General features: G+C 46.3%; 1 protein-coding gene across 21 annotated transcripts in view; it reads left to right on the forward strand.

Moving 5' to 3' along the window:
• Positions 1–502: 502 nt before the first annotated feature.
• Positions 503–25368, forward strand: part of NCOR2 (nuclear receptor corepressor 2) — a 192824-nt gene continuing 167958 nt past the window's right edge. For 13 of the 21 annotated variants that reach the window (XM_087913480.1, XM_087913491.1, XM_087913494.1 and 10 more), the window contains exon 1: positions 503–1331. The gene's annotated coding sequence lies outside the window, so the exon portion shown is untranslated. The remainder of the gene's footprint in view (positions 1332–25368) is intronic. The other 8 variants (XM_087913486.1, XM_087913487.1, XM_087913483.1 and 5 more) reach the window with 3 other exon arrangements.

Consider the following 25368-nt stretch of genomic DNA (forward strand, 5'->3'; position numbering starts at 1 on the left):
TAAGTGAGTTGCATCTGATCCGACGGCCTTTTTGCCATGGTTCTTAAGCAAATCAACCCCTTTTAAGGCTCAGTGCAATGGATCTGGAACCCTGCTACGGAATAAAAACCTGGTCTCCTTCAGCATCCACATTCACCTGGGGTCTTCTTTGGATTGGATGCCCCCCAATCACCCCCAAATGACCTGCAAATGGCCTCCCAGGACTTGCACCTCCCAGAGGGCCCCCTCCTCTCCCCAACATTTGCCCCCTCTATCCCCCTCCCCACCAAGCCCCCTTCCCCTTCATCCAAGTCGCCCACCACTCCTTCTGGAGAGCTGCAGAGGCAAATCTCCCTCCCTCTTTTTTTTTTTTTTACTGGGGAGGGGGCTAACCTTCCTCTCTCCTCCCCCCCACCTCCCCCAAGCTTCAGAGGCGTCGGAGACGGCGCTGTTCCCTTTAAGAGGGTCAGCCAGGCTGCTGCAAACCGTGCGCCCCAGCTCCGGCTCAATTCTTGCTGCCGTTGCGGCGGTTTCAACAAGGGGGAAAAGGGGAGGGGGCGTCCTCCTGCCTTTCCCCTCCTCTCCTCTCTCCCTTCCCTTCCTCCTCCTCCTCCTCCTCCTCCTGCGGAGCCAAGCCGGAGCTCTCCGCAAAGTTGAATCCTTTGCAAAATAAAATCCAATAGATCCGTTGGCAAAACGCAGCCACCGCAAGCTTGCAAACTGCGGGGCGCGCGTCGGCGGTGGCGGCTGCTGCTATTGCTGCTGCTGCTGCTGCTGCTGCTGTCTCCTCCTCTTCTCTTCCTCCTCCTCCTCCTCCTCCGGCTGGGAGCTTCAGACATCTTAGGAGAGGCGGAGGAGGGTGAGATTTCCGGGCCCCCGAAGCGGACGGAGCTTGCCAAGCCAAGCCAAGCGCCGGGTAGCCTCTCTTTCGGATTTTTACGCACCGCGCCGAGCCCATGGGAAGCTGCTCCGGCGGGGGGACCCCGAGGGAAGAGGATCGCGGCGTGGCAGGGCTTGCACCGTCCCCCTGGGATCTGCTTTTGGGCTTTTCTTGATTCTTTAAAAGTGTTGGTTTGATTATTATTTTTTTTCAAATCGTTTATTTTTTTTTTTGCAACCTCCCCCCCACCCCCCTTTAAACACACACAAACACACACACACTCCTCCCCAAGAATCCGCTCTGCTGGGAGCTTGGCACGGATTTTGGAGACGTCTTTGGATGCGCAGCCAAAGGAATTATTATTCTTATTTTTTTGTGTGATTATTTTTTTTGTGGGGGGGGGTGTTTAAGGGGAAAAAAAAAGAGAGAGAGAAGGGTCAGCGGCCTTGCACGGAGCGGCTCGGGCACTAAGGTAAGGTCGGAGGACAAGCTCGCTTGGCGGAGCTCACTTTCTCTTTGTTTTTTTGTTTTGTATGTGTGTGTATGTGTGTTGTTTTGTGTTGTTTCACTCCCTCCGCGAAAGAATATCAATATATAGCAAGGTTTGTTTTTGGTTTGTTTTTTTTTTAAAAAAAACAAGCAAACCAACCAAGCAACCGGAAAAGGCAGAGCGGGGGGAGAGAAATCGGCTCTTCTTTAAAACAAAACCAAAACAATTGATTTTATTTTATGTTTTTTCCTCTTGCCTTGTTTTGCTCGCCCCGAAAAAGCGCGAGGGGAGCCCTTTTCAGCACTTTTGGGGCGGCTGAGAAGGAAACGGGGAGGCGGCGGGGGGGGCGGGGGGGGGTGAGGGAAGAATACTCTGCATTTGCAAGCGGGCGCCCGCAGGAAGGAAAGAGAGAGAGAGAGAGAGAGAGAGAGGTGGCAGGAGGGAGAAACAGCGTGGAAAGCACACGCGTGTGTACGCGCGGACACACGCGGTTCGGGGAGGGGTCTTCTTAGCCCTAGCCGGAAAACATGGTCCCCCCGTTCCCTTCGTGGCCGGTGTTTCTGCTCCCCCCCCCCAGAGGAAGTTCTGTCTAGACTCAGATTTGGGGTTAGGCGGCTAAATGGTGGAGTAATTTTAATTAATTCGGATGCTTGCCTGTTTGGGCGAGGGGAAAGAGGTGCTTTTCCTTTAAATCCCCCCTCCTTTTTTTCCCACCCCCAAATGTCTGGTTGGACCCTTGGAACAGTTTTGGAGGGGTCTCTTTGGGGTCTGTAGTCTTGGGTGCAGTGGGGACCTTGGACCCATGGGAATTGACCAGGAGTTGTGTGAACTGCGCCAACAAGGCTCGTTTTTAGAGAGCCCAACACCTTGGAAAAGGGGAATCCAACCCCTTGGTTGGATTGAGTCAAGGAAGTTTAACCGTGGTTAGCTGAGCTGAGTTCTTGAGTCTGCGGGGCCTGACCACCAATGCACTCTGCATTGTGTGTGTGTGTGTGGGGGGGAATAACCGGTTAGGTCGTGGGAATGGCCCTTGTGGGCTTGAACCTTTGGCCTGTGAACGGGCCTAACTGTGCAGGGGACGAGTTGGAGATCACTGGGAGCCTCCCCCCAAGCCTTGGGGGAGTGTGAAAACCCAACTGTTGTGGCTGCTGCCCCAGATGTGCAGTGTTGCATCCTTTGCAGATGGCGGTCGTGGGAGAAACTTTGAATGGCTCAACCCGGGTCAGCATCTTCACACCCAGCTTAGAGCGAGGAAGAGAGGAAGGGTCGTTCAGGCTTGCAGGCCTGTTGAATTGAACAATTGGCAACTTTTTAGCTGGAGGTCCCTCTGGGCTGGTGTGTGTGTGTGTGTGTGTGTGTGTGTGTGTGAAGTTGCAACTTTTAGGAAAGCTTTCCTGTTTTCACCTTGTTTGTCCCCCCACTTGTACAACCACAGGGTAACAGCTGAACTACACAGCCTTTGCAAACAGCAGAAACAGGGTTAAACTTCCTCCATGCACTCAGCTTTGAATTGTTCCGGATCTGTATAATCAAATCTACCTAGCCTTTCTTTATTAGAGATGATATTTAAATGCACTGTTTTGGTTTTATCCTTTTATTTAGTCTTTCCCCGTGTTTTTAGGTCTTGGAATCAGAGTTCCTGTGGTTTTTTTTTTTCTTCTTCTTCTCTCCGTTGCTCCCAGGCGTTGTTTTTTTTTTTTGGTGGCTGCGGAAATGGTGCTTTCCTCCCTGAGGCTGCTGGGAACTGCAGTTCGTGAAGTTTGAGCAAAAGCTTTTAAGTGTGCAAGGGTGTGTGTTTGCACTGGCGGAGGGACCCGGCCTGCCCTGCTTTCTCTCTGTAATAATTTCTTGCAAAAACAAAAACAAAAACAAAACCATTTGAAATTGACAGGCAGAATGTGAAGGAATTGATCAGGTTTGGCTGGGTTTTCCACTGAGCTTACAAAGGGTGGGTGTGCAAATATTGGTCGGAGAAAAATCCTTGGGGCTTTCAAAGGATCCTGCTATTCGTAGGAAAATCAGAGGGCCACTGCTCTTTTCAGTTGGAAGCATCAGTGGGTTCATTTTTCAAACAAGCAGCCTGCCTTTTTAAGGTAGAAACTTACGCAGATATAGTTAAATCAGAGGTCTCCAAACTTGGCAACTTCAAGACTTGTGGACTTCAACTCCCAGAATTCTCCAGCCAGCTGGCTGGAGAATTCTGGGAGTTGAAGTCCACAAGTTTTGAAGTTGCCAAGCTTGGAGACCTCTGAGTTAAACGCTTGCCTGACACGTGGCAGGCTAGGTCTTCCTAAGTTTTAACTGCGATTTTAAGTTAATAAGTGTGTTTGGTTTTTGTTTTGTTTCCTTGTGCAGTGCTCTTACTTAAAGCAGCAAGGATAAAGTCAGGATGACTGCTGGGCCAAAATACTTCTTTCTTTTCTTTTCTTTTTTTGCATCTTAATGCAGCTCATTTTCCAACTTGCCTGCCTGTGAAAAATAAAATGATGAATTGGCTAGAACTCTGGGCGTTGAAGTCCACGTGTCTTAAAGTTGCCAAGGTTGAAAATAAAGTTACCATATGGATTAAATTATTAATAGTTAAACTCTCATTAAGCTCTCATGTGGTTTGGGTTAAATTATGTGGTTCGGTTGGCCGAGTCCTGTGAATGCCAACACGGATGGTAATAGAAATCTGTTTAACATGCAGGGTGCCAAGCCCAACCAGGTTGAATGGTTGGGGTACAGATTTAATCAGGAGAGGGCTTGGAATGGATGACCTTTGACCCTGGGCACAGGTAATTTGCTTCCCCAGGTGAGATAAATGTGCCCAGTCTGCCTGTAAAATCTCTCCTGTATTCAGAGCTGGCACCCCGAATATTGGGACAGCTTTAAATCTTCCTACAGAATATAATCTTCAATTTACAATTTACAATCTTTCATTTAGTGACTGAAGTTAGAACGGCACTGAAAAAAGGGACTTATGACTCTTCTTACGACTGTTGTAGCATCCTCATGGTTGCATCAAAATTCAGACATTTGGTGGAGGAGTTGAGAGTGAAGTAAGCCACATTTAGTTGAGTTTGCACATTGACGAAGCCCTAAACTGTGGCTTGGCTGACGCTCATGTTTTTACACACACCCTTGCTTGATGGAATAAGTTGAGAGCAAAGTGATCCAGAAGGAAAGCGTCTGTAGCTTAGAGACCAATTCACACATGTTGTGGAGTCTTGGGTTAATTGTGATTTCCATAAGCAACATTTAGTTGGGTGTGCCCATTAAGGAAGCCTTAAACTGGCTTGTAGTATCTTGGTTTACACAATCCTTTCCCCCACAAAACACAAGACCCACCAAGATTTGATTGATTAGAGCAGGATTCTTGAAACAAGCCAACTTTAGTTGGGTTTGCACATTAAGGAAGGCTGATACAAGAAATGCGACTTGATTGATTAGAGCAGGATTCTTGAAACAAACCAACTTAAGTCAACATCTTCCAACAAGACACTCATGGAAAATAATTGGAAGCAAAACATTCTTGAACTCTTCAGCTCAATCATGTCCCATTCAATTACAACTTTAGTGGATGATCTTCACTTGACGGAAAACATTTTATTTACGTTGCAAACGTAGACAAGAGAGGGCATTTTATTGTGTGTGGTCACCCTGTAAAAAAGCTAGAAAATTCCAGATTCAGAGATACATTACGTGAATGCAGAGGATTTTAAGAATTAATACAGGTAGTCCTTAATGTACGATCATAATTGAGCCCAAATTTTCTGTTGTTAAGTGAGACATTGAATTTTGCCCCATTTTATGACCATTCTTGCCTCTGTTGTTAAGTGAATCATGGCAGTGGGTATGTTAGTAATCTGGCTTCCCCACTGACTTTGCTTGTTAGAAGGTCGCGAAAGGGGACCACGTGACTTTGGGATTCCACAATTGTCATAAATATGAGTCAGTTGCCAAGCATCTGAATTTTGGCCACCTGATCATGCGGATGCTGGAAAGGTAACGGTGAAAAACGGTCATAAGACACTTTTTTCAGTGCCGTTGTAACTTTTTACAGTCACTAAACAAACTTGTAATTCGAGGACTACCTGTATACAATTTGAGACCAGAGGTTTCTGCTTTTGGGATGGATGGAAAAAAATTATGGACGTTTGTTTTCGTACGTTGATAAGCCCAGCAAGCGAGATGGTTGTTTGCACAACGTTGTTGGAAAAATTCGGGATTGCCACCCAAGGTTGCTGAAGATGATGGAACTTGCTCGGATGTCTAAATTGACTTTGATTAGACAAAAAGATATTTAAGTTGATTTCCTGCCTGGAAAACAATTAAAGGCCTTCAGGCAGAAAGCAGGGGGGGAAAAAGATTTTGCAATTTATTTCTATGATTAGACAGGATAGAGTTGATAAAGGAGAGCTAGGTTTTAAGATAGAGTAAATTTGAAATTGTTCTTTTGATTGCTGAAAAGAAAAGTGGCTTCTTCTCTACTTTCCTTTTACTTTCCCTTTCTTGTATTTTTCTCCCTTGCTTTCATTTTTATCGTCCTTTTTAGAAATATGTAATAAAAAAATAATAGGGAAACGTACAGATCCTCTACACCAAAAACTACTATGCAAACTGCTACTATATCTGCCTCTACACCAAAAGATAAACACCCCTATGTCTTCAGAAGAATACAGAATAACTTGGTTGGAAGGGACCTTGGAGGTCTTCTAGTCCAACCCCCCTGCTCAAGCAGGAGACCTTATGCTATTCCAGATCAATGTCTGTTTGATTTCTTCTTGAAAACCTCCAGGAATGAAGCACCTCACTGGGAAATTTCTATTATGTTGTTTCCCTCTGAAGGACATCCACACACCCCCTTGTAAAATCGGTCCCCTGCATGTCTCACGGTGGCTGCATTTATTTTGGGGTGGGGTGTATTTGCTTCCCCCCAGTTTTGGGGCTAATGTTGGTGGCCGCTGTCAGGAACCCTTGAATGATAAGGACCAAGGCTGAGATATTTGAGCTCAACACCAGCAGAGTCGGTTTGTTTGCTCGACACACAACGATCGGTGGGCCATCTTGAAGACTCATTAAAAAAATATTTACGGAGGTGCGAAGTGGGTGGGTTTAGCAACTTCCCCTTGTTTCACTTCTAGCTTTCTCGGATTCATTTTTCTGACTTTGTTTTTGTTTTATCTCCCTTTTGAGAAATTTAGAAATGATGAAACTGTAAAGATCTGTCTTAGAACCTTAAGGTCTGAAACACTTCTCTGCAAAATCTTCACGCAGGAAATTTGGGGTGACTTTCTTGCACCTGGTTAGAAACTGACAACTTTTGCGTTCTTTTTTTTTTGGGGGGCTAAGAATTGAAAGGTTTTCTGGTCCTAATCCTAAATTTTGCAAAAGCCACGGTTCTGTTTCCACCATCGCCCTGCTGTTTGTCTGTCAGATTTCTTCTTGAAATGATTTTGGGTTAATTGGGAAAAAAATAATAAAAGAATCCCTTTTGGTTAGCCAACAAGTCATCCAACTTCCACCCGGTCTGGTCCAGAGAGGAGAACAGGAGAATTCAAGGAATACGAAAAAAATGCAGAAAGAATTGAGATGCATTGAATATCAAATGAGAGTTATGCAAGTGGTCCTTGACTTACAACAGTTCATTGAGTGACTATTCAAAGTGACAGTGGCACTGAAAAATGTGATTTATGACCATTTTTCACACTTAGGACCGTTGCAGCATCCCCGTGGTCATGGGATCAAAATTCAGATGCTGTTCTGACCCAAACCCCTTTCCCAATAAAACAAACACGAACCAAAGGGAACAGAAACCTTTTAATGATTCTTACGAATCCCTGGGTAAAAGGCTGCTGCAAACTAATTAACTTTGATAAGCACGAGCCTCGCCAAGACTGTGCGAGGCTGCCAAGAATCACAGATAAGAAATATTTCACAACACAAGAGTCTTCAAATACCAATTTAAGATACTAGAATGTCCACGAGGCTGGAGTTTCAAAACGTCTTTGCTTCCTGCAAGGAACGTCTAATTCACAGCTGGCTTTTATCTTCTTGAAGGAGGGGCCATTACTTTGCAGCCTTATTTCCAAGTCACCTGTGCTGTTATAGCTGCTTTTTCCTCCGAGCAATCCTGCACGTATGTGCACTTGGCACAGGCTCCTCAGGAACCTCCTCATTGCTGCTCCCAGTCCCCACAATCTCTGAAGGCAGCAGTCCACTCCCTAATGGTCCTGGCCCCCCCATCTGCATCCTCGCTCTACTCAGCCGTCTGCACCTGCTGCCGGCTAACCACAACAAATGCTTGGCAACCGGCATATACTTATGACAGTTGCCGTGTCCCAAGATCACGTGATTCCCTTTGGTGACCTTCTGACAGGCCAAGTGAAGGAGGAAGCCAGGCTCACTTAACAACTGTGTGATTTATCAACCGCGCTGATTTGTTTAAGAACTGTAGTGAGAAAGGTTGTAAAATGAGGCAAAACTCAACAACTGTCTCGTTTAGCAGCAGAAATATTGGGCTGAATGGTGGTTGTAAGGTAAGGATTAACCGTGTTTCTCTGAAAATAAGACTGGGTCTTACATTAATTTTGGCTCCAAAAAGACGCATTAGGTCTTATTTTGTGGGGAAGTCCAGTACTAAATGTGTCCGTCTGGCTGACGATTTTAGCTTAATTTGGGGATAGGGCTTATATTACGAGCAGAGCTGAAAAATCACACTAGGGCTTATTTTCTGGTTGGTGGGGAGTCTCAATTTTGGGGAAACAGGGTACCTGTAGAAATATTTTGTGCCTTCGGTGGAGGGATAGAAGCTTTACCTCAAACCTGCCTGGTTTAATTGACTCATCAACTGACTGAAATCCTTCTGTTGCAGAGGTTGGTGGTTGCAAATGGATTTAATTCAGGTAATCACTCCTCTTTTGGGTTCCACAATTGCAAAACAGCCACTTAAACAGTAAAATAAATGTTTCACCTTTAAGCCAGAGGATCAGATGTGCTCATTAAGATTGGCGGATCTTGGCAAGTGCCCAGAGCCATCCTTAATGAGGACGGAAGCTGCCTTTTGACTCCACAAGATCTCAAGAACCTGCACCCAGGTAGTCCTCAATCCTCAGTTGCATTAACAGAGATCAAGGGAAGTACTAATACCACTCTACGATAAAGCCTTAGTAAGGCCACACCAGGAGTACTGCATCCAGTTTTGGTCACCACACTATAAAAAAGGATGTTGAGACTCCAGAAAGAGTGCAGAGAAGAGATTTTGTGATGATGCATGAGTGGTATTTCACTTTTACATATATATATATATATATATATATATATATATAGATTTTTATTCATAAACATTTTGAATAACAGTGTATTGTCAGGGCATATCATTTACAAAAAAGCAAAAGAAAAAACAAACAGAAATATCAACATATATACTAGTAACGATGCTGATAGTGTAACAAAATAATTTTAACTGGATTTCTTGTATTAGCTTATTTATATTTGTATTAACTATATCGACATGTTTCTAATTGTCAGCCTTCTTTGTATTTAATTCTTACATGACAATCACCTTTCTTCACCTGATTTCTACCTTTTATCTCTAGCCACTCGTAAAATATATTCCATGTTAAGTGATATTCTATGTCTTCTTTATCCTTTATTTTTAATGTCAATCTAAACTTCTTTGCACTGTCTAGTACAGTGACGGCTAACCTTTTTGTCGTCTGCATGCTGAAAGTACGTGGGTGCACATGCGTGAGTGTGCCTGCACCCATAATGCAATGCACGTGTGACATCCTCGTGCATGTATGTGTACCCCCTATGCTCCCCACCAGCATGTGTGCGCATTTTGGGCTTAGGCCCCCCTGCAGCCTCCTGGGAGCAAAAACGAGCAGCGGGGGGAGGTGTGCCGCACCCCCCCTGTTCTCCCCCACCCCCTGCCCATGTGTAGGTGTCTCCCCCATGCGTCCCTCCCCCCACCCCCGCGCATTTGCGTCAGAGACCCGAAAAATCAGCTGGGAGGCAGGAGATGTGCGCGGATGCGCGGTGGAGCTGAGCTGGGGCAATGGCTCTCCGCAGAGAGGGGTCTCCGTGCCATCTGTGGCATGCATGCCATAGGTTCGCCCATCATGGGTCTAAATATTTTCGAATTACATCCTCATCTGATGGGATGTTCTCTCATTTTTTCCATTTTTTTCTTGTTTTGTCCAAGCTCTGATCACCTGGAATGCTTGCCTTCCAGCTATTCTTGTTGAAAAGAAAAGAGTTCAGAGGACTCATTGACCTTGGAAGGACGTGAAGGCGTCATAACTCTTGAGAAATGTTTGTTCTCCCTTCCAGCTCAACGTCTCTCCCTGAGCGCGGCTTGTGGGAAGCCCAGTTTAACAGAATAACAGAGTTGGAAGGGACCCTTGGAGGCCTTCTAGTCCAACCCCCCTTCCCCTCTGCTCAAGCACTAGACCAGGGATCCCCAAACTTGGCAACTTTAAAACTTGTAGACTTCAACTCCCAGAATTCCTCAGCCAGCTATGCTGGGAGTTGAAGTCCACAAGTCTCCAAGTTGCCAAGTTTGGAGACCTCTGCACTAGACCATTTCGGACAAACAATTGTCCAGTCTAAAACTACCCATGTTGGTGCATCCACAACTTCTAGTGGCAAGTTGTTCCACTGTTTAATCCATTTCTTGCCATCCCAAGACAACAACTCAAACATCCCTGGTAACATTGGGGACCGGGGTCGAGCAACACTTTTACCTGGCAGTTGGGGCTACCGGCTTCTCGAGTGCCTTGTCGATCCAGGAAATTTCAGATTAATTGAGTTGGAAAGGAACTTGTAGGTCATCTAGTCTAACCCCTTGCAAAAGCAGGAGACCCTACACGATTTCTGACAGGCTCTTCTTGAAAGCCTCCAGTGATGAAACTCCCACAACTTCCAAAGGCAACTTCTGTTCCATGGGATGGTTGTTCTCAGGGTCAGAAAATTCCTCCTTATTTCCAGGTTGAATCTCTCCTTGGTCAGTTTCCATCCGTTATTCCTTGTCTGGCCTTCAGGTGCTTTGGAGAATAGCTTGACCCCCTTCCTCCTCTCTGGGGCAGCCCCTCAAGTATTGGAACTCTGCTCACCTGTCTCCCCTGGTCCTTCTCTTCCCTAGACTAGCCAGGCCCAGTTCCAAATTGGCCGCGTTGACTCAATCAACTGTGGTTAACGTCTGTAAGGTAGATAATCAACTATGGAGATTCTGTCATTCAGGTCATGGTGGTCCCAAAGGTGCTTGTTTTCAGGAGGTTTTTATATATATATATAAAGAAATCCAGTCAGAGCTGAAGAAGCTTCTTGGATGAGAAGCAAAACGTCTTCAAAGAAAAAAACAGAAAGTCCAGTTGTCTCTTGAAAAAAAGCACCTTTGGGAGAAGAGTAGGTAACTCCGTAGAGGAATGTGGGGAGCTGTCTACTGAAAGATCTAGATTTAGGAAGGACTTTACAAATCATAAGGGGATGCGGTGGCTCAGCGGCTAAGATGCTGAGCTTGTCGGTCAAGAAAGGGTTGGCAGTTCGGCGGTTTGAATCCCCGGCGCCGTGTAATGGAGTGAGCTCCCATTCCTTGTCCCAGCTTCTGCCAACCTAGCAGTTCGAAAGCACGTAAAAATGCAGGTAGAAAAATAGAGATCACTTTGGTGGGAAGCTAACAGGGTTCGATGCACCTTAGGCGTTGAGTCCTGCGGGCCACATGACCACGGAGACGTCTTCGGACAGCGCTGGCTCTTCGGCTTTGTAACGGAGATGAACAGCGCCCCCCCTAGAGCCGGAAACGACTAGCATGTATGTGCAAGTAAAGGAACCTTTACTTTTACCTTTCACAAATCATGTGAAACTTTTAACAGTTCACGGCGGGCTCATTCTTGCTTGCCCCTTTTTAAAAAAATCTCCTCTCCCGCCCCCCAGTTGGATCCAGTTGGAAGACTGGGCTGAAAGGGGAAAAATTGAAACTGTTCTGATGAGCGAGTGACAAATGCCTATAGGCCTCACAAGATGGGGGAGGGTTCCTGGCTGGAGAACATTGGATCTGAAAACGATTTGGGTGGGGTTGTTGACAGCAAGTTGAATATGGACCAGGAGCGTGGAAACTACTGGTCTAAGGCGCTTCTGCGCTGCATTAGAAGACTTATATCAAAGACACATGAAGTCATTGTTTGCCTCTACTCGTGCCTGGTGAGATCATACTTGGGGGCTCGGTGTCCTTGCGTCCTGTTTCCAGCAGGAGAAAGGAGACGGTTGGGTTAGAGCAGCTTCAGATGAGGTCATCGAAGATGATAGATGGAATTGGTGGGGGAACATGCCTTGTGAGCAGAGGCTGGAGGACCTGGGGACTTAAAGGGAGACCTCGTAGCCATGTTCAATTCCGTAAAGTTGGAATAAAGATTATACCAGGACCAGAAACGCTCATAAGTTGCAACTACTAAGGTCTCATTTAACAGTGAGGTACGTACGGTGGTTTTTCCATCTCTGGAGGCTTTTAAGAAGAAGCTGGTGGACCATTGCCTCCCGTGGATGGTGTCATTGGTTCTTTTTCAATGTGGTCCTTTGCAACGTGGTCCTGATTTGTGGTCAGGTCTTCCTCAACGTAGCCTCCTTTTGAGTTCTCCAGAGGTGGGACTGAAGAGCCATCACTTTCCAAGTAATCGTTCACGGAGACCCTCCATTTTGACGTATGACGCCATATTGGGGAAAGTGCTTCCCTGAATCCTTTGCAAACCTCGCGGCTTGTGAGACATGGGTGCTGAGGGCAGTCTTGCACCCAAATGGGGTGCCTGAAATCCAGATGTTTTCAAGAGAAAGAAATTGCATGAGGCTATCAAACTGAGCTTCGGAAATGTTTTCTGTGCTTCTCGTTGCCTTGGGTCCAATTTAAGAGAATAACAGAGTTGAGGGACCATGGAGATCTTCTAGTCTAACCCCCTGCTCAAGCAGGAGACCCTTTATTCTTTCAGACAAATGGTTGTCCACTCTTTTTTTTGAAAGCCTCCAATGATGGAGGCTTAAGGCAAGCTGTCCCACTGGCTGATAGCTTAGGAAATTTCTCCTTAGTTCTAGGTTGCTTCTCTCCTTGGTTAATTTCCCTCCATTGTTTCTCATCTTGCCTTTTGGTGCTTTGAAAAACAGTTTCATTCCCTCGTCTTTGTAGGAGCCTCTTAGATATTGGAAGACTGCTATCGCGCCTTCCTTTTCCTCCAACTAGACACACCCAATTCCTGCAACCGTTCTTCGTAGGTTTTAACCTCCAGCTCCCAAATCATCTTTCTTGCTCTTCTCTGCATTCCTTCCGGAGTCTCAACCTCTTTTTTTATAATATGGTGAGAACAATAAAACATTTTATTTCCCAGCACCCTGATATAGATTTTGCTCCGTGTTTCCAGGTCAGTGGCTTTTGCTCTGTAGGCTGAACTTTGCTGACTCGGTCTGCTGGCTTTCAGCAGTGTGTTCTCCAATGGTGTCTGTGGTCAAAATCAGGCAGAGGGTTAGAAAAGAGAGAGAAAGAAAGAGAAAGAGAGAAAGAAAAAGAAAGAGAAAGAGAAAGAAAAAGAAAGAAGAAAGAAAAAGAAAGAGAAAGAAAGAAAAAGCGAGAGAAAGAAAAAGAGAGAGAAAGAAAAAGAGAAAGAGAAAGCGAGAAAGAAAGAGAAAGAGAAAAAGAAAGAAAGAGAAAGGAAGGAAGGAAGGAAAAAAGGAAGGAGGGAAAGGTTCTTTGAACAAAACGGCTCGATTTTGAATTCGAACCCAAAGAGATTTGGTTACACAACCTATAATTAAAGTGGAATTGAGTATTCCACTTTCCAGGCAGTTCTCGACTTACGACCACAATTCAGCTTGAAATTTATGTTGCCAAGCGAGAAATTTGTTAAGTGAGTTTTTGTCCCATGTTACGACCTTTCTTGCCGCAGTTATGAAGTGAGTCACTGCAGTTGTTGACTGAGTCAGGCGGTTGTTCAGCAAATCTGGCTTCCTTGTGGATTTTTTGCATGTCAGAAGTTCGCAAAAGGCGATCACGTAACCTGGGGACACAGCGACCGTCGTAAATAGGAACCGGTTGTCATGCGCATGAATTCTCATCACGTGGCCATGGGAAGGCCGCAACAGTCATAAGTGTGAAAAATGGTCGTAACTCACTGTTTTGCCGTTATAACTTTGAACACTCACTAAAACAACTATTGTAAGTTGGGGATTACCTATATTAGGTAGCCTGCTACACAAAAGCTTTGTCCTTTGTTTGCCTTCTTTGACTTCCCCAAACCCCAAAATCTTCAACCTTAGACTGTCTACTATTGACCTCACCCCTTTCCTAAGAGGTCTGTCGGGGGTGTGCAGAAGCGGACCAACGTGCCTACCGTCCCTGTCCTATTGTTTCTTTTATTTTTCTTATTCGTATCCATTTCATGTATTTATAACCGTGTTTATACTTATACCTGTTATCTAATAATTGTTTGACAAAATAAAATAAATAAATACATAAATAATTTCCGTTCCCCACATTTGATAATGCAGGAAAAATAACACAACAGCAATAGCCCCTTAGACTTATATACCGCTTCCCAGTGCTTTCCAGCCCTCTCTAAGAAGTTTACAGGGACAATCTCTTGCCTTCCAACAATCTGGGTCCTCATTTTACCCACCTCGGAAGGATGGAAGTTTGAGTCAACTTTGATCCAGTCAAGATCAAACTGTTGGCAGTTGGCAGAGTTATGGAAGGAAGGAAGGAAAGAAGGAGAAAAGAAAGAATAATTGCAATAGCACTTAGACTTATATACAGCTTCACAGTGCTTCACAGCCCTCTCTAAGCGGTTTACAGGGTCAGTCTTTTGCCCCCAACAATCTGGATCCTCACTTCGGAAAGATGGAAAGCTGAGTCAACCTTGAGCCAGCCGGTCAGGATTGAACTGCTAGTGGTGGGCAGAGTCAGCCTGCAATACTGCATTCTAACGGAAGGAAGGAAGGAAGGAAGGAAGGAAGGAAGGAAGGAAGGGAGAGAAAGGGAATAGCAATAGTAATAGCACGTTTATATCAATTCACTTCTATACGCTTCACAGTACTTTCCAACCACCACCCCCAAGCGGTTTACAGAGTCAGCCTCTTGCCCCCAACAATCTGGGTCCTCATTTGACCCACCTCGGAAGGGATGGAAGGCCGAGTCAACCTTGAGACAGTCAGGATCGAACAGTTGGCAGTGGGCAGAATTAGCCGGCAATCCTGCCATTTAGCCACTGCACCACCACAGCAGTCCTACCTCGCAGGAGAGTTGTAACAGCCGAGAGGTCTGCACGAGAAATCATTACGAGCACTTAAGGGAAAAAAAAAAAAGATACCTAATCAATAATGAATGTACTTGTGCCTCTTGGACTTGGACTTTTTATGAGCAAAATTGCTTCCTCTTTGATTTGTATAAACGGCCTTGCTGGGCTTTTGAGTTTGAAATCACTGGGCGGGATGGCGTCAAACTATATTGATGATTTGATTTGGGATTTCTCTGCTGGTTTTCCTATCTCGGCTCCTTCAGAGGTTGCAATCAAATCAAACGGGTTTGAAATCTCTGTGTTGGGGAATCAGCCCATTCTTCACAATTGCTGGCGGTCTTCTCTGTGTGACTCAGAAAGAAGAAAAAAGTTTCTGATCCAATGCGTTTGTCCTCTTTTTTTAAAAAATAATAATATTATTTTCGTAAGCGGGTTGAGAGGATTGTACAACCTATGTGGGATTTTGTGCCTTGGCTTGAAGGTCAGTAAAAGAGTAACATCGGGTCGGTCACATAGGGAGATCCGTGGTCCTGAGTTACAACCGTAAGGGGCAGGCTATCAACTCATAAAATATTTCTATGGTCCTTTTAAGAGTTGCCAAGGGAGGGGGGACAGTGCAGCAGCTTGGAAACCGAAACTGCATTCCATAAATGTTTTCAAAGGTAGCAGCTAGGCTGAAGTGTCTGCCGTGCAAAATTCTAACCGGAGAGTCCGATTGATGACTCTGGGCTATGGAGGTGTCCCATTGGAGGATGTGAATTAGGATACACCCAGAGGGGTGGAGGGAAAAACCAGGGTCAAGGGTGACAGTGAATGATGTGCCTCAGAGTCGGCTACACCCAGGCAGTGCCGGACATGTTAACTCCCAATAAATCCTTTTTAAGTTTTGGAAGTTTGGCTCGAGACTCCTGATTTAAATGGGGGTAACTGCCGGAATCCTGACACAGGCTCCATTATGGTCGTATATCCGGGGCTTCCTATAGTCTACTAACACCAAAGACTTCCACAATGTGGAGAGAACGTCTTCTACACCAAAACTAACTACACACTGCAAAACTTTCACCTCGACACCAAAAGACAACATTTCCCTACAGCCTCGGAAGAATACCGAATAACTTGGTTGGAAGGGACCTTGGAGGTCTTCTAGTCCAACCCCCTGCTCAAGCAGGAGACCTTATGCTATTCCAGATCAATGTCTGTTTGATTTCTTCTTGAAAACCTCCAGGAATGAAGCACCTCACTGGAAATTTTCTATTATGTTGTTTCCCTCTGAAGGACATCCACACACCCCCTTGTAAAATCGGTCCCCTGCATGTCTCACGATGGCTGCATTTATTTTGGAGTGGGGTGTATTTGCTTCCCCCCAGTTTTGAGGCTAATGTTGGTGGCCGCTGTCAGGAACCCTTGAATGATAAGGACTGAGATATTTGAGCTCAACACCAGCAGAGTCGGTTTGTTTGCTCGACACACAACGATCGGTGGGCCATCTTGAAGACTCGGGAAAAAAATATTTACGGAGGTGTGAAGTGGGTGGGTTTAGCAACTTCCTCGGAGCTGCATTTCTGTAGGTTTGGATGGTTATGTACTCATTGGAGCCCAGGGGGATTGGCTGGCCCTTAAATTAAACCGTGGTTGGTTTGGAAGCCTTGGTGGGTCATAAACATTTCCAGAGAGCTGCAGACATCGCGTACAAGATAACAGGCATAAGTATATACATAGTTATGAATACATGAAATGGGTACGTATAAGAAAAATAAAAGAAACAATAGGACAGGAACGATAGGCACGTTGGTGCGCTTATGCGCACCCCCTACGGACCTCTTGAAAGGGTTTTGTTCCAAGCTCACAGCCTTGGGTTTCGCGAAGCTTGCAGAGAAGAGGCAGGGAACTTTCCCACGGTGCTGCTCGGCGAGATAGCATTGCGAGTTCTGCTTCCGCATTAATTCACTTACCTAGAGTCCTGCATCCAGGTTTGGTCCCCACCCCTAGAAAAAGATGTTGAGACTCCAGAAAGAGTGCAGAGAAGAGCAAGCAGAGGATGAGGAGGAGACTGGAGGCTAAAACATACGATGAAGGGTTGCAGGAACTGGGCCTGGCTAGTCTAGGGAAGGGAAGAAGGAGTAAGGGCGACATCTTACAGATTAACAGAGTTGGAAGGGACCTTGTAGGTCATCTAGTCCAACCCCCTGCCCAAATAGGAGACCCTACACCATCTCTAACAAATGGCAGTTCAGTCGTGTGTGCATATGCAGAGGTGCATGGCACGGGGGGAGGCGCTATGTGCAGGAAGGTGGGGGGTCACGCATGCATTGCACTATGGGTGCGGGCATGTGTGCACGCTTGCACTGTTGGCATGTGACGACAAAAAGGTGAGCCCTCACTGCTATTTCAGACAAGGGACTGTCCAGTCTCTTTTTGAAAACCTCCAGTGGTGGAGTATGCACAATTTTTGAAGGCAAGGTTTTCTGTTGGAAACGTTTCCACCATTAAGAAATTTCTCCTTAATTCCAGGTTGCTTCCCTCCTGGTTTAGTTTCCATCCCTTGTTTCTTGTCCTGTCTTCAGGGGCTTTGGAGAATAATTTGACCCCCTCCTTCTTTCTGGCAGCTCCTCCAATACTGGAATACAAAGGTCGTAAGTGTGAAAAATGGTCACAAGTCACTTTCATCATTGCCGCTTTAACTTTGAATGGTCAGTAAATGAACTATTGTTAAGTTGTCAAGTTACATGCTGTTCATCAAAACCGCTCAAGTTTTGATCACACAACCTCGGGGAACGTTGCGACGGTCGTAAGTGCAAGGACCCCGGTCTGCGAGTCACTTTTTTTTCCAGTGCCGTTGTAACTTTGATCCGTTGCTAAACGAATGGCCGTAAATCAGGGATTGCCTGTCATTAAGAAACGAGCTTTTCAACTTTGCAAGCAAGGGCAAGTGATTCAGGGATAAAGATTTTCGTTTTATTTGAGCGGGGACTTCAGAAAAAAAAACCAAAAAACCCTACAGAATTGTATACACTTGGCACCGTGAGTAAAATCTTGAGTAAAGATTAAGTAGAAAGTTCTGTGCTGGTGGATAATCCTTCCAGGGAAGTTTATATGGGAGCCTCCGCCAAGTTGGCAGGAACCCACCGTGGATGGAGAAAACTCCCTCATCTTTCATCGTAGACCCGCTACTAAAGGTTTCCAACAACTGTTGCCCGTTCCTGATGTAGATCGTGGTGTTGATGGGATCAGCAGGGAGGGAAGTCAGTCCCAACTCCGCTAAGAGACCTTGGGAAAAAAAAAGATCTAAATGGAAGATACGGGCAAACTTTAGCAGCGCTTCTCTTCTGGTTTGTAGCTCGTGGTTTAAGGTGAAACATGGCCAACACGTCTCTTGATGCCATCAATTTGCAAGTCACTGAGTTATTGTGCCATGAAAGTGCCAAGAAATTTGGAAGGGGCCTTTGAGGTCTTCTAGTCCAGCCTCCTGTCCAAGCAGGAGAACCTGTCCCATTCCAGATGAGTGACTGCCTAGACCAGTGATGGCTAACCTTTTTGTCATCGTGTGCCGAAGGTGTTGCGCGCATGCGCACATGCCTGCACCCATAACGCAGTGCACGTGTGACCTCCACCCTCTGCATCATGGGCGCCCCTCTGTGCCACGCCCTTCTGTGCATGCGTGCGTCTCCCATGCACACCCCGCCTCCCGGGCCTGCGCAGCAGATACCCAACAATCGGCTGGTGGGAGGCTGCGCGCATGTGCAGCGGATCTGTTCTGGGTGACAGCTCGCACGCCGGCAGAAATGGCTTGGTGTGCCACTTCTGGCAGGCGTGCTATAGGTTCGCCATCACGAGTCTAGACTTCTTAAAAATCTCCAGTGATGGCGCACCCATGATTTCTAGTAGCAAGCTGTTCCGCTGGTTGATTGTCCTCCCTGTTAAGAAGTTTCTCCTTAATTCCAGTTTGCTTCTCTCCTTGGTTAGTTTCCATCCATTGTTTCTTGTCCTGCCTTCTGGTGCTTTGGAGAATAATGTGACCCGCTCCGTCCTCTTTGTGGCAGCCCCTCAAATACTGGAAGACTGCTGTCACCTCAGCCCCTAATCCGTCTTTTCATTAACCTGGACAATGGGACTGCAGCCCTTCAGAAAAGTATCTTAAAACAATGAATGCTGTGTACATGTGTCACATGTATGTTTAGAATAGAATAAAATAGAGCTGGAAGGGGCCTTTGAGGTCTTCTAGTCCAGCCCCCTGCTCAAGCAGGAGAACCTATCCCATTTCAGACAAGTCTAGACTCTTCTTCAAAACCTCCGGTGATGAAGTACCCACAAGGTCTGAAGACAAGCTAATTCCACTGGTTAATTGTTCTCCTTCTTAGGAAATTTCTCCTTAATTCCAGGTTGCTTCTCTCTTTCATTATTTCCCCACCATCGTTTCTTGTCTTGCCCTCCGGTGTTTGGAGAATAATTTGACCCCCTCTTCTTTGGGGCAGCCCCTCAAATCCTGGGAGACTGCTATCATGTCACCTTAATTCTTCTTTTCTCTAGCCAAACCCAAATCCTGCAGCTGTTCTTCATATGTTTTAGTCATCAGGCCTTTGATTGTCTTCGTTGCTCTTCCCTGGACTTTTTCCAAAGTCTCAACATCTTTTTTGTATTATGGTGACCAAAATTGATTACGGTATTCCAGGTGTGGCCTTAGTAGGCTTTTATAAAGTGGTACCAATACTTCGCGTGGTTCTGTGCCTCTTTTTAGCCTCTAAAACTTTCTGTCCTTGAAGTGGTATTGAAGGAGACCTCTTCTACTTTTTATTGTCTTTTTTTAGTTTTAGTCTTTAGTTTTAGTTTAGTTGGTTGTCATTGCACCTCATGCAACGAAATCAAACGCCATCTTCAGTGCACATCATGACCATGAAAACAAACACAAACACACATCCTTCACCCGCCACACATTGAACCGAAACTCCCCAACACAGCACCAACACTGCACTATACAGTAGAATTCAAAAGAGCTACTGCCCTGGGATAGAAGCTGTTTTTCAGCCTCTTTGTCCTTGTTTTTATTATTCTGTACCGTCTGCCAGATGGTAATAGTGCCAAAAAAAGGCTGCCCAGGATGAGATGGATCTTTGAGAATGTTTTGAATTTTCTTAAGGCAGCAGGAGCTATAAAGCTCTTCCAAAGAGGGGAGAGGGCAACCCATGATCATCTGGGCAATGACATTCACCCTCTGGAGTGCTGTCCTATCTGCCCCTGTGCAAGTGGCAAACCCTACACAAGTGCAGTAAGTTAAGATCCTCTCTCTGTTGCAGCGGTAGAAGGTCACCAGCAGTTTTCCATTCAGTTGTTGTTTCCTGAGAAGCCTCAGGTAGTCTAATCTACCTGCATTTTTAAGTTCTTCCTAATGATTTTTGGTTGAATCCATCTCTTGGCTCAAGAATTGTGAGGTCTTTGGTACTCTGTGACTTGGTCATTTTCTTGCAGACATTTCATGACCCAGCTACGTATCATCATTAGTGCTAGAAGCGGGTGGGATTCTGCCGATTTGGACCAGTCTGAGCAAATCTGTGCCTCTGAAGATCAGTTGTCTCCAAATGGGTTCGTGGCAATGATTATGTGAGCCCACCCATGCAATACTGCGCGGTACTGACCTTTATCATCCCAGAAGAGTGGATTGCCGCTCCTCAGCTGTGTTACTCCCCCAAAGTAACATTAGTAGGTAAGGACTTTTGCATTATGTTGATGCGCATGCAGCAATCACCGAACACTGATTGTTATACCAACAGTATCCCACCTGTGGTGGGATTCGAACATTTTTACTACTGGTTCTGTGGGCATGGCAGGGGAAGGTTACTGCAAAATCTCCATTCCTTCCCCATCCCACTAACCTGCTTTCCAGCTCCGGCTGGGTCTCCTTTGGTTGCCCTGTCCAGGAGAACGGAGCTGGAAAGCAGGTTAGTGGGTTGGGGAGGGAATGGAGATTTTGCAGTAACCTTCCCCTGCCATGCCCACAGAACTATAGATGCGGTTGGCGGGGCCGGTCAGAGGTGGCATTGACCAGTTCTCTGAACTACTCAAAATTTTCACTGCTGGTTCTCCAGAACCGGTCAGAACCGTCTGAATACTACTTGTACATCTGACTCCTGGCTAGAAGGGAATGGAGGACGAGGAATGTGGGGTCTCTGGTGCCCTTTGAGCTTGGCTGTTTTCTTCAAGATGTTTCATGATCCAACTAGGTAATATCAGTGCTAGCCTGGATAATGATTAACTAGTTTGGTTGATGAAATAATGCAAGAAAACAATAAAGCTCAGAGAGCACCAAGGACCCCACAGTTCTCCACTCCGCAAACCCCACTTCCTTCTAGCACTGATGACGTTCCCTGGTTGGGTCATGAAATGTCTGCAAGGAAACAGCCGAGCTGAGAGAGCACCAAAGACCCCACGGTCCTCCTCCTCCTCCTCCTCCTCCACTCCCTTCTAGCAGTAACGATGTTACCTAGTTGGGTCATGAAATGTCTGCAAGGAAACCAGCACGCTCACAAGAGTGCTAAAAAACCTCTCAATTCTGAGCCAAGAAAGATCACTTCAACCCTGAGCGACAAATGCTTTATTGGCTCAGAATTTTTGCCTGTGCAATGTGGAGTTGGCTCTTCTTGAGGGTCGGTTTTTGCGAAGAGTGCATCCGCACTTAGGGATTCACGGAGGAGATGGTTACTCATGGCTTGGGAATTGGCTTTCTCAGAAGCCCACCGAGCATTTAGCCCCGAGCAAAGTTCATGTCAGTTCACTTGGCTTGGAATTGGGGCAGCCACCATTTTGAATTTCTTGGCCCTTCTCCCGGCGGTGGAAGTCCTTCGCTTTGTGCAATTTTCAAGCGACGGAGTTGACTTTCATGTATAGGCAGAGAATGTTCAAGCTGTCCGAAGTAGGAGAAACGTCTGGATTGTGTTGAAGCTTTGGGATTTCTTCTGATCTTTGGAATTTCTTCTAATCCCTGATGATCCTTCTCCTCTTCTGGAAGGCCTCCTGAGCAATGAACCTCATCCCATTCTTTGGAGTCATGCATTCCACTAAGTAATGACGGCTTGCGTAAGGAATGTCTGGTTTCTTCGGTCGCAAATTTACGGTAAACCACCAAAACTGGTCCTACCAAGAAGCAGGAAAAAACCTCCCCATCTCCCTTGAGATTTGTAATTTTGCAAAGCTCTTTCACTTAATCCCAGGTCTTTCCTAAGCTTGAAATATCTTAAATGCTTTCTCTCTCTCTCTCCCTCTCCCTCTCCCTCTCTCCCTGTGTGTGTGTGTGTGTGTGTGTGTGTGTGTGTGTGTGTTTAAAGATGGCCTTTCCCTCTTGTTCTGTAACTGGTTATTTTTTTCTCCTTTTTTCCGGCTTTCAGAGATAAAACTGTTGGTATGATGCGGGTTATTTCTAAAAATGGCCACGCTGAGGTTTTGTTGAATTTCTTTTTTCCAAATTTGGAAAGGAAGAAGACCCCCTCCCCAAAAAAATCCCTTGGCTGGTTCAGTGGGATTTTGGACATTCAGCCCAAGAACGATGGGATCACAAACCATTTTGTGAAGGTGGTGGAACTGTTAACAAAAAAAAAGGTTTAAATTATTAAGTTAATAGAGTCCAGGGTTTTGAAACTTTCCAGGAGTTATCCAGTTTACAGAGTTTCCTAATAAAGTTTAGTCACCACTAATGATGGTTCTTTATGAAGAGATTTGAGTGAAAAACAAATATAGGCAGTTCTCGACACTGAAAAATGTGAGTGTGTTCTGACCCAGGCTTCATAAACCATAATGATTCACAAACTTGTTTTAAAAGCAAAACCTATTTTATTGCGACACTGGGAATTGTTTTCATTCCCAGCCGGAATTAATCTCTTAACAGTCCCCCGAGATGAGCACCCACCTTTCAGTTCTGCGAAGTGCTGCCAAAAACAAAAGTATCAAATTAACTAGAAAAGAAACCAACCGAAGTACAAGAAAAACCAACCAAAGTGCAAAAGAGCTTCATGGATGAGTTGGAACCGATTGAACTCTTCGCTTTCTGCAAAGGTTTTGTCATTTAGATCTGACTTTTACCCCTTATGGGAGGGGCAATCACTTCCCAGCCTTACTCACGAGTCGCCTCTTTTGTCTCAGTTGCTCTCGCCTTCTAGCAGCTCTCTGCATACACACACTGGGAACAGGCTCCCGCTGTTCCTCTGCCTCGCTGCTGCCAGACTCCGGAGGCTTCAAAGGCAGCACCCCACTCCCAGATGGTCTTGGCCCCATCTTTGCATCGGACGCAGGACCCTCGTCCAAGTCCTCTCCAGACTCCCTGACTGGTCCCCGTTCTGCCCCACTGTCCGATTCCACTGTCGGCTGCCGGCGAACCACAACAGACGGATGCACATTTTTCACACACACCATTGTGGCATCCCCATGGTCACGAGGTTCAAAATTCGGAATGCTTGGCAGCTGGTTCCCATTTAGGACGCTTACCGTGTCCGGCAGTCGCGCGATCCCCTTTTTGTGACCTTCGGACAAGCAAAGTCAACAGGGAAGCCCGATTCACTGAACGACCAGATTCACTTAAAAGCCCTTGCTAACTAACTCAACAGCTGCAGTGATTCACGTTTAACAATGGGGGGGTAAGACAGGTCATAAAAAGGGGAGCTCCAACTCACTGACCCAATGTCTCAGCAGCATTAATTTTTTGGGGGGGGGAGGGTTCAAGGATGGTCATAAGGAAGAGTCTTGCAACGGAGGCCTTTTGGGAGGAGAGATTGTTGTTGCCTGAATTCAACGTTGGCTGTTTTTTCTATTTTTTCCTCCCTACATGGTTCTCTTTTCTCCGACAGTTGGGTTAAAACACACACACACACGCACACAGCTTTGCTGCACGGAGAAAGGCTTTGCAATTGATGGCCTCTTGGGGGATGTCTGGAGGGACCGTAAAACCCGAGGGAACCTCTTTCTCTCTCTCTCTCTCTCTCTCTCTCCCCCCTCTTGCACTCAACACATGGATAAATCATGAGTTTGCTCCTTTGACTTGACAAGGCAACCCCATCCTGGGAAGGCAGCTTTTGATAAGAGCAAATTCAGAGGGGAGGAGGCGGTGTCCTGCGTGGCGGAGGGCGGGGGGGGGGGACCCAAAGGCCATGTCCCAAGAGAAGGAAAAGGAAAAGCTTAATTTTAAAAAGAGACTGGGAAGCTCGTCACTGGGAGTCGACATAGGCCTGGCAGGGTATTTTTTTTGCTGGCTGCTTTGCAAACGGAATTTGCCGTTTCAGAACAGAACAGAAGAGAGAGTTGGAAGGAAGGGACCTTGGAGGTCTTCTAGACCAGCCCCTTGCTCCAGACCAGTGACCGTTCCAGACCAGCGACTGTCCAGACTCTTTTTAAAAACCTACAGTGATGGACCGCCAACAACTTTTGGGAGGCCAGCTGTTCCGCTGGTTAATTGTCCTCACTGTTTCTCCTTAATTCCAGGTTGCTTCTCTCTTCGATCGCTTTCCATTCATTGCTTCTTATCTTGCCTCGGACTCTACTTCCCCCAGTAAAAAAATCTTGACCCTGGTGCGCATTGAATGTGGTGCGCAGGTTTCACTCCCACCCTGGGCTCAAAAGTGGACACCAGGGCGGGTAATCCTTCACTGACAACCGTTCATTGCAAGTCCCAAATGTGTGGGATTCCTCTCTTCCCCCCACCCCCCAAAAAAGCAGCTGGACTTTCTTGGGTGTTTTGTTTTTAAAAAAAAAAACACGTTTTGCTTCTCATCCAAGAAGCTGCTTCAGTTCATTTCAGATGAAGCTGCTTGGACGAGAAGCAAAATGTTTCCGAAGAAAAACACCCCAGAAAATCCAGCTGCTTCTACTCCAGCTCCTCGCTTAAGCAGGAGAACCTATCCCCGTGATGGCGAACCTGTGGTACGCATGCCACGGGTGGCACACACAGCCGTTTGTGTGGGCATGCAAGCCCCCAGCCAAGCTTAGCTGAACTGTGCATGCACACGCCTTCCAGCTGATTTTCGGCCCATTTGAGGCCTTTTTCGGCCTCCCGGAGGCTCGAAGGAAAGCCTCTGCAGCCTTGGGAGGCTGAAAAACAGGCCCGTTTTTTCAGCCTTCAAAGGCCGCAGAGGTTTCCCTCGAGCCTCTGAGAGGCCGAAAAAGGCCACAATGGGCCAAATATCAGCTGGGAGGCAGCGCGTGCATTCTCAGTGCAGGTAAGGGGGCGGGGAGGGATTGCGTGTGCATGTGCAGGGCGCATTACATTGTGGGTGCCGGTGCATGCATTCAGCACACCACAACAAAAGGGTTCGCCATCACTGACCTATATACCATCCCAGAGAAATGACAGTCCAGCAAACGTAACGCCTTGTCTAGCAATGGAAATTCTGGTCGCAATTGTGATTGTACGTCAAGGACTACCTGTATTTTTGCTGGCTGGTATTTTCCCTCTCTCTTTCTCTCTCTTTTTCTTTTCCCAGGGAAGCCAAGTTTCCCCCCACCTTTCCAAGCGAGACAAGGGAGGGGGACGGAAGCAATGAGAACAAGTCCTTGATGTCTCTCGGTGACTGAAAAATATTCCTTTTTTCACCTGCCAACTCGCTGGCGTTTGGCACTTCGTCTAACGTGTAACGGCAGGACACAGTGTTGTGTTTTATTTTTAGCCCCTTCTGCATTAGTAATTAACTTGTCCTTTCGGCCCGCTCTGTCTCTTAGCGGTGGCGGGAGAGGAAGTCTCGAGGCTGTGCCATTCCTAAGCCAGACGTCTTGCTAAAATTTCTTCC

Source organism: Pseudonaja textilis, chromosome 15, assembly GCF_049901715.1.
Source record: "Pseudonaja textilis isolate UNSWEBS1 chromosome 15, rPseTex1.2, whole genome shotgun sequence".
Taxonomy (NCBI): Eukaryota; Metazoa; Chordata; class Lepidosauria; order Squamata; family Elapidae; genus Pseudonaja; species Pseudonaja textilis.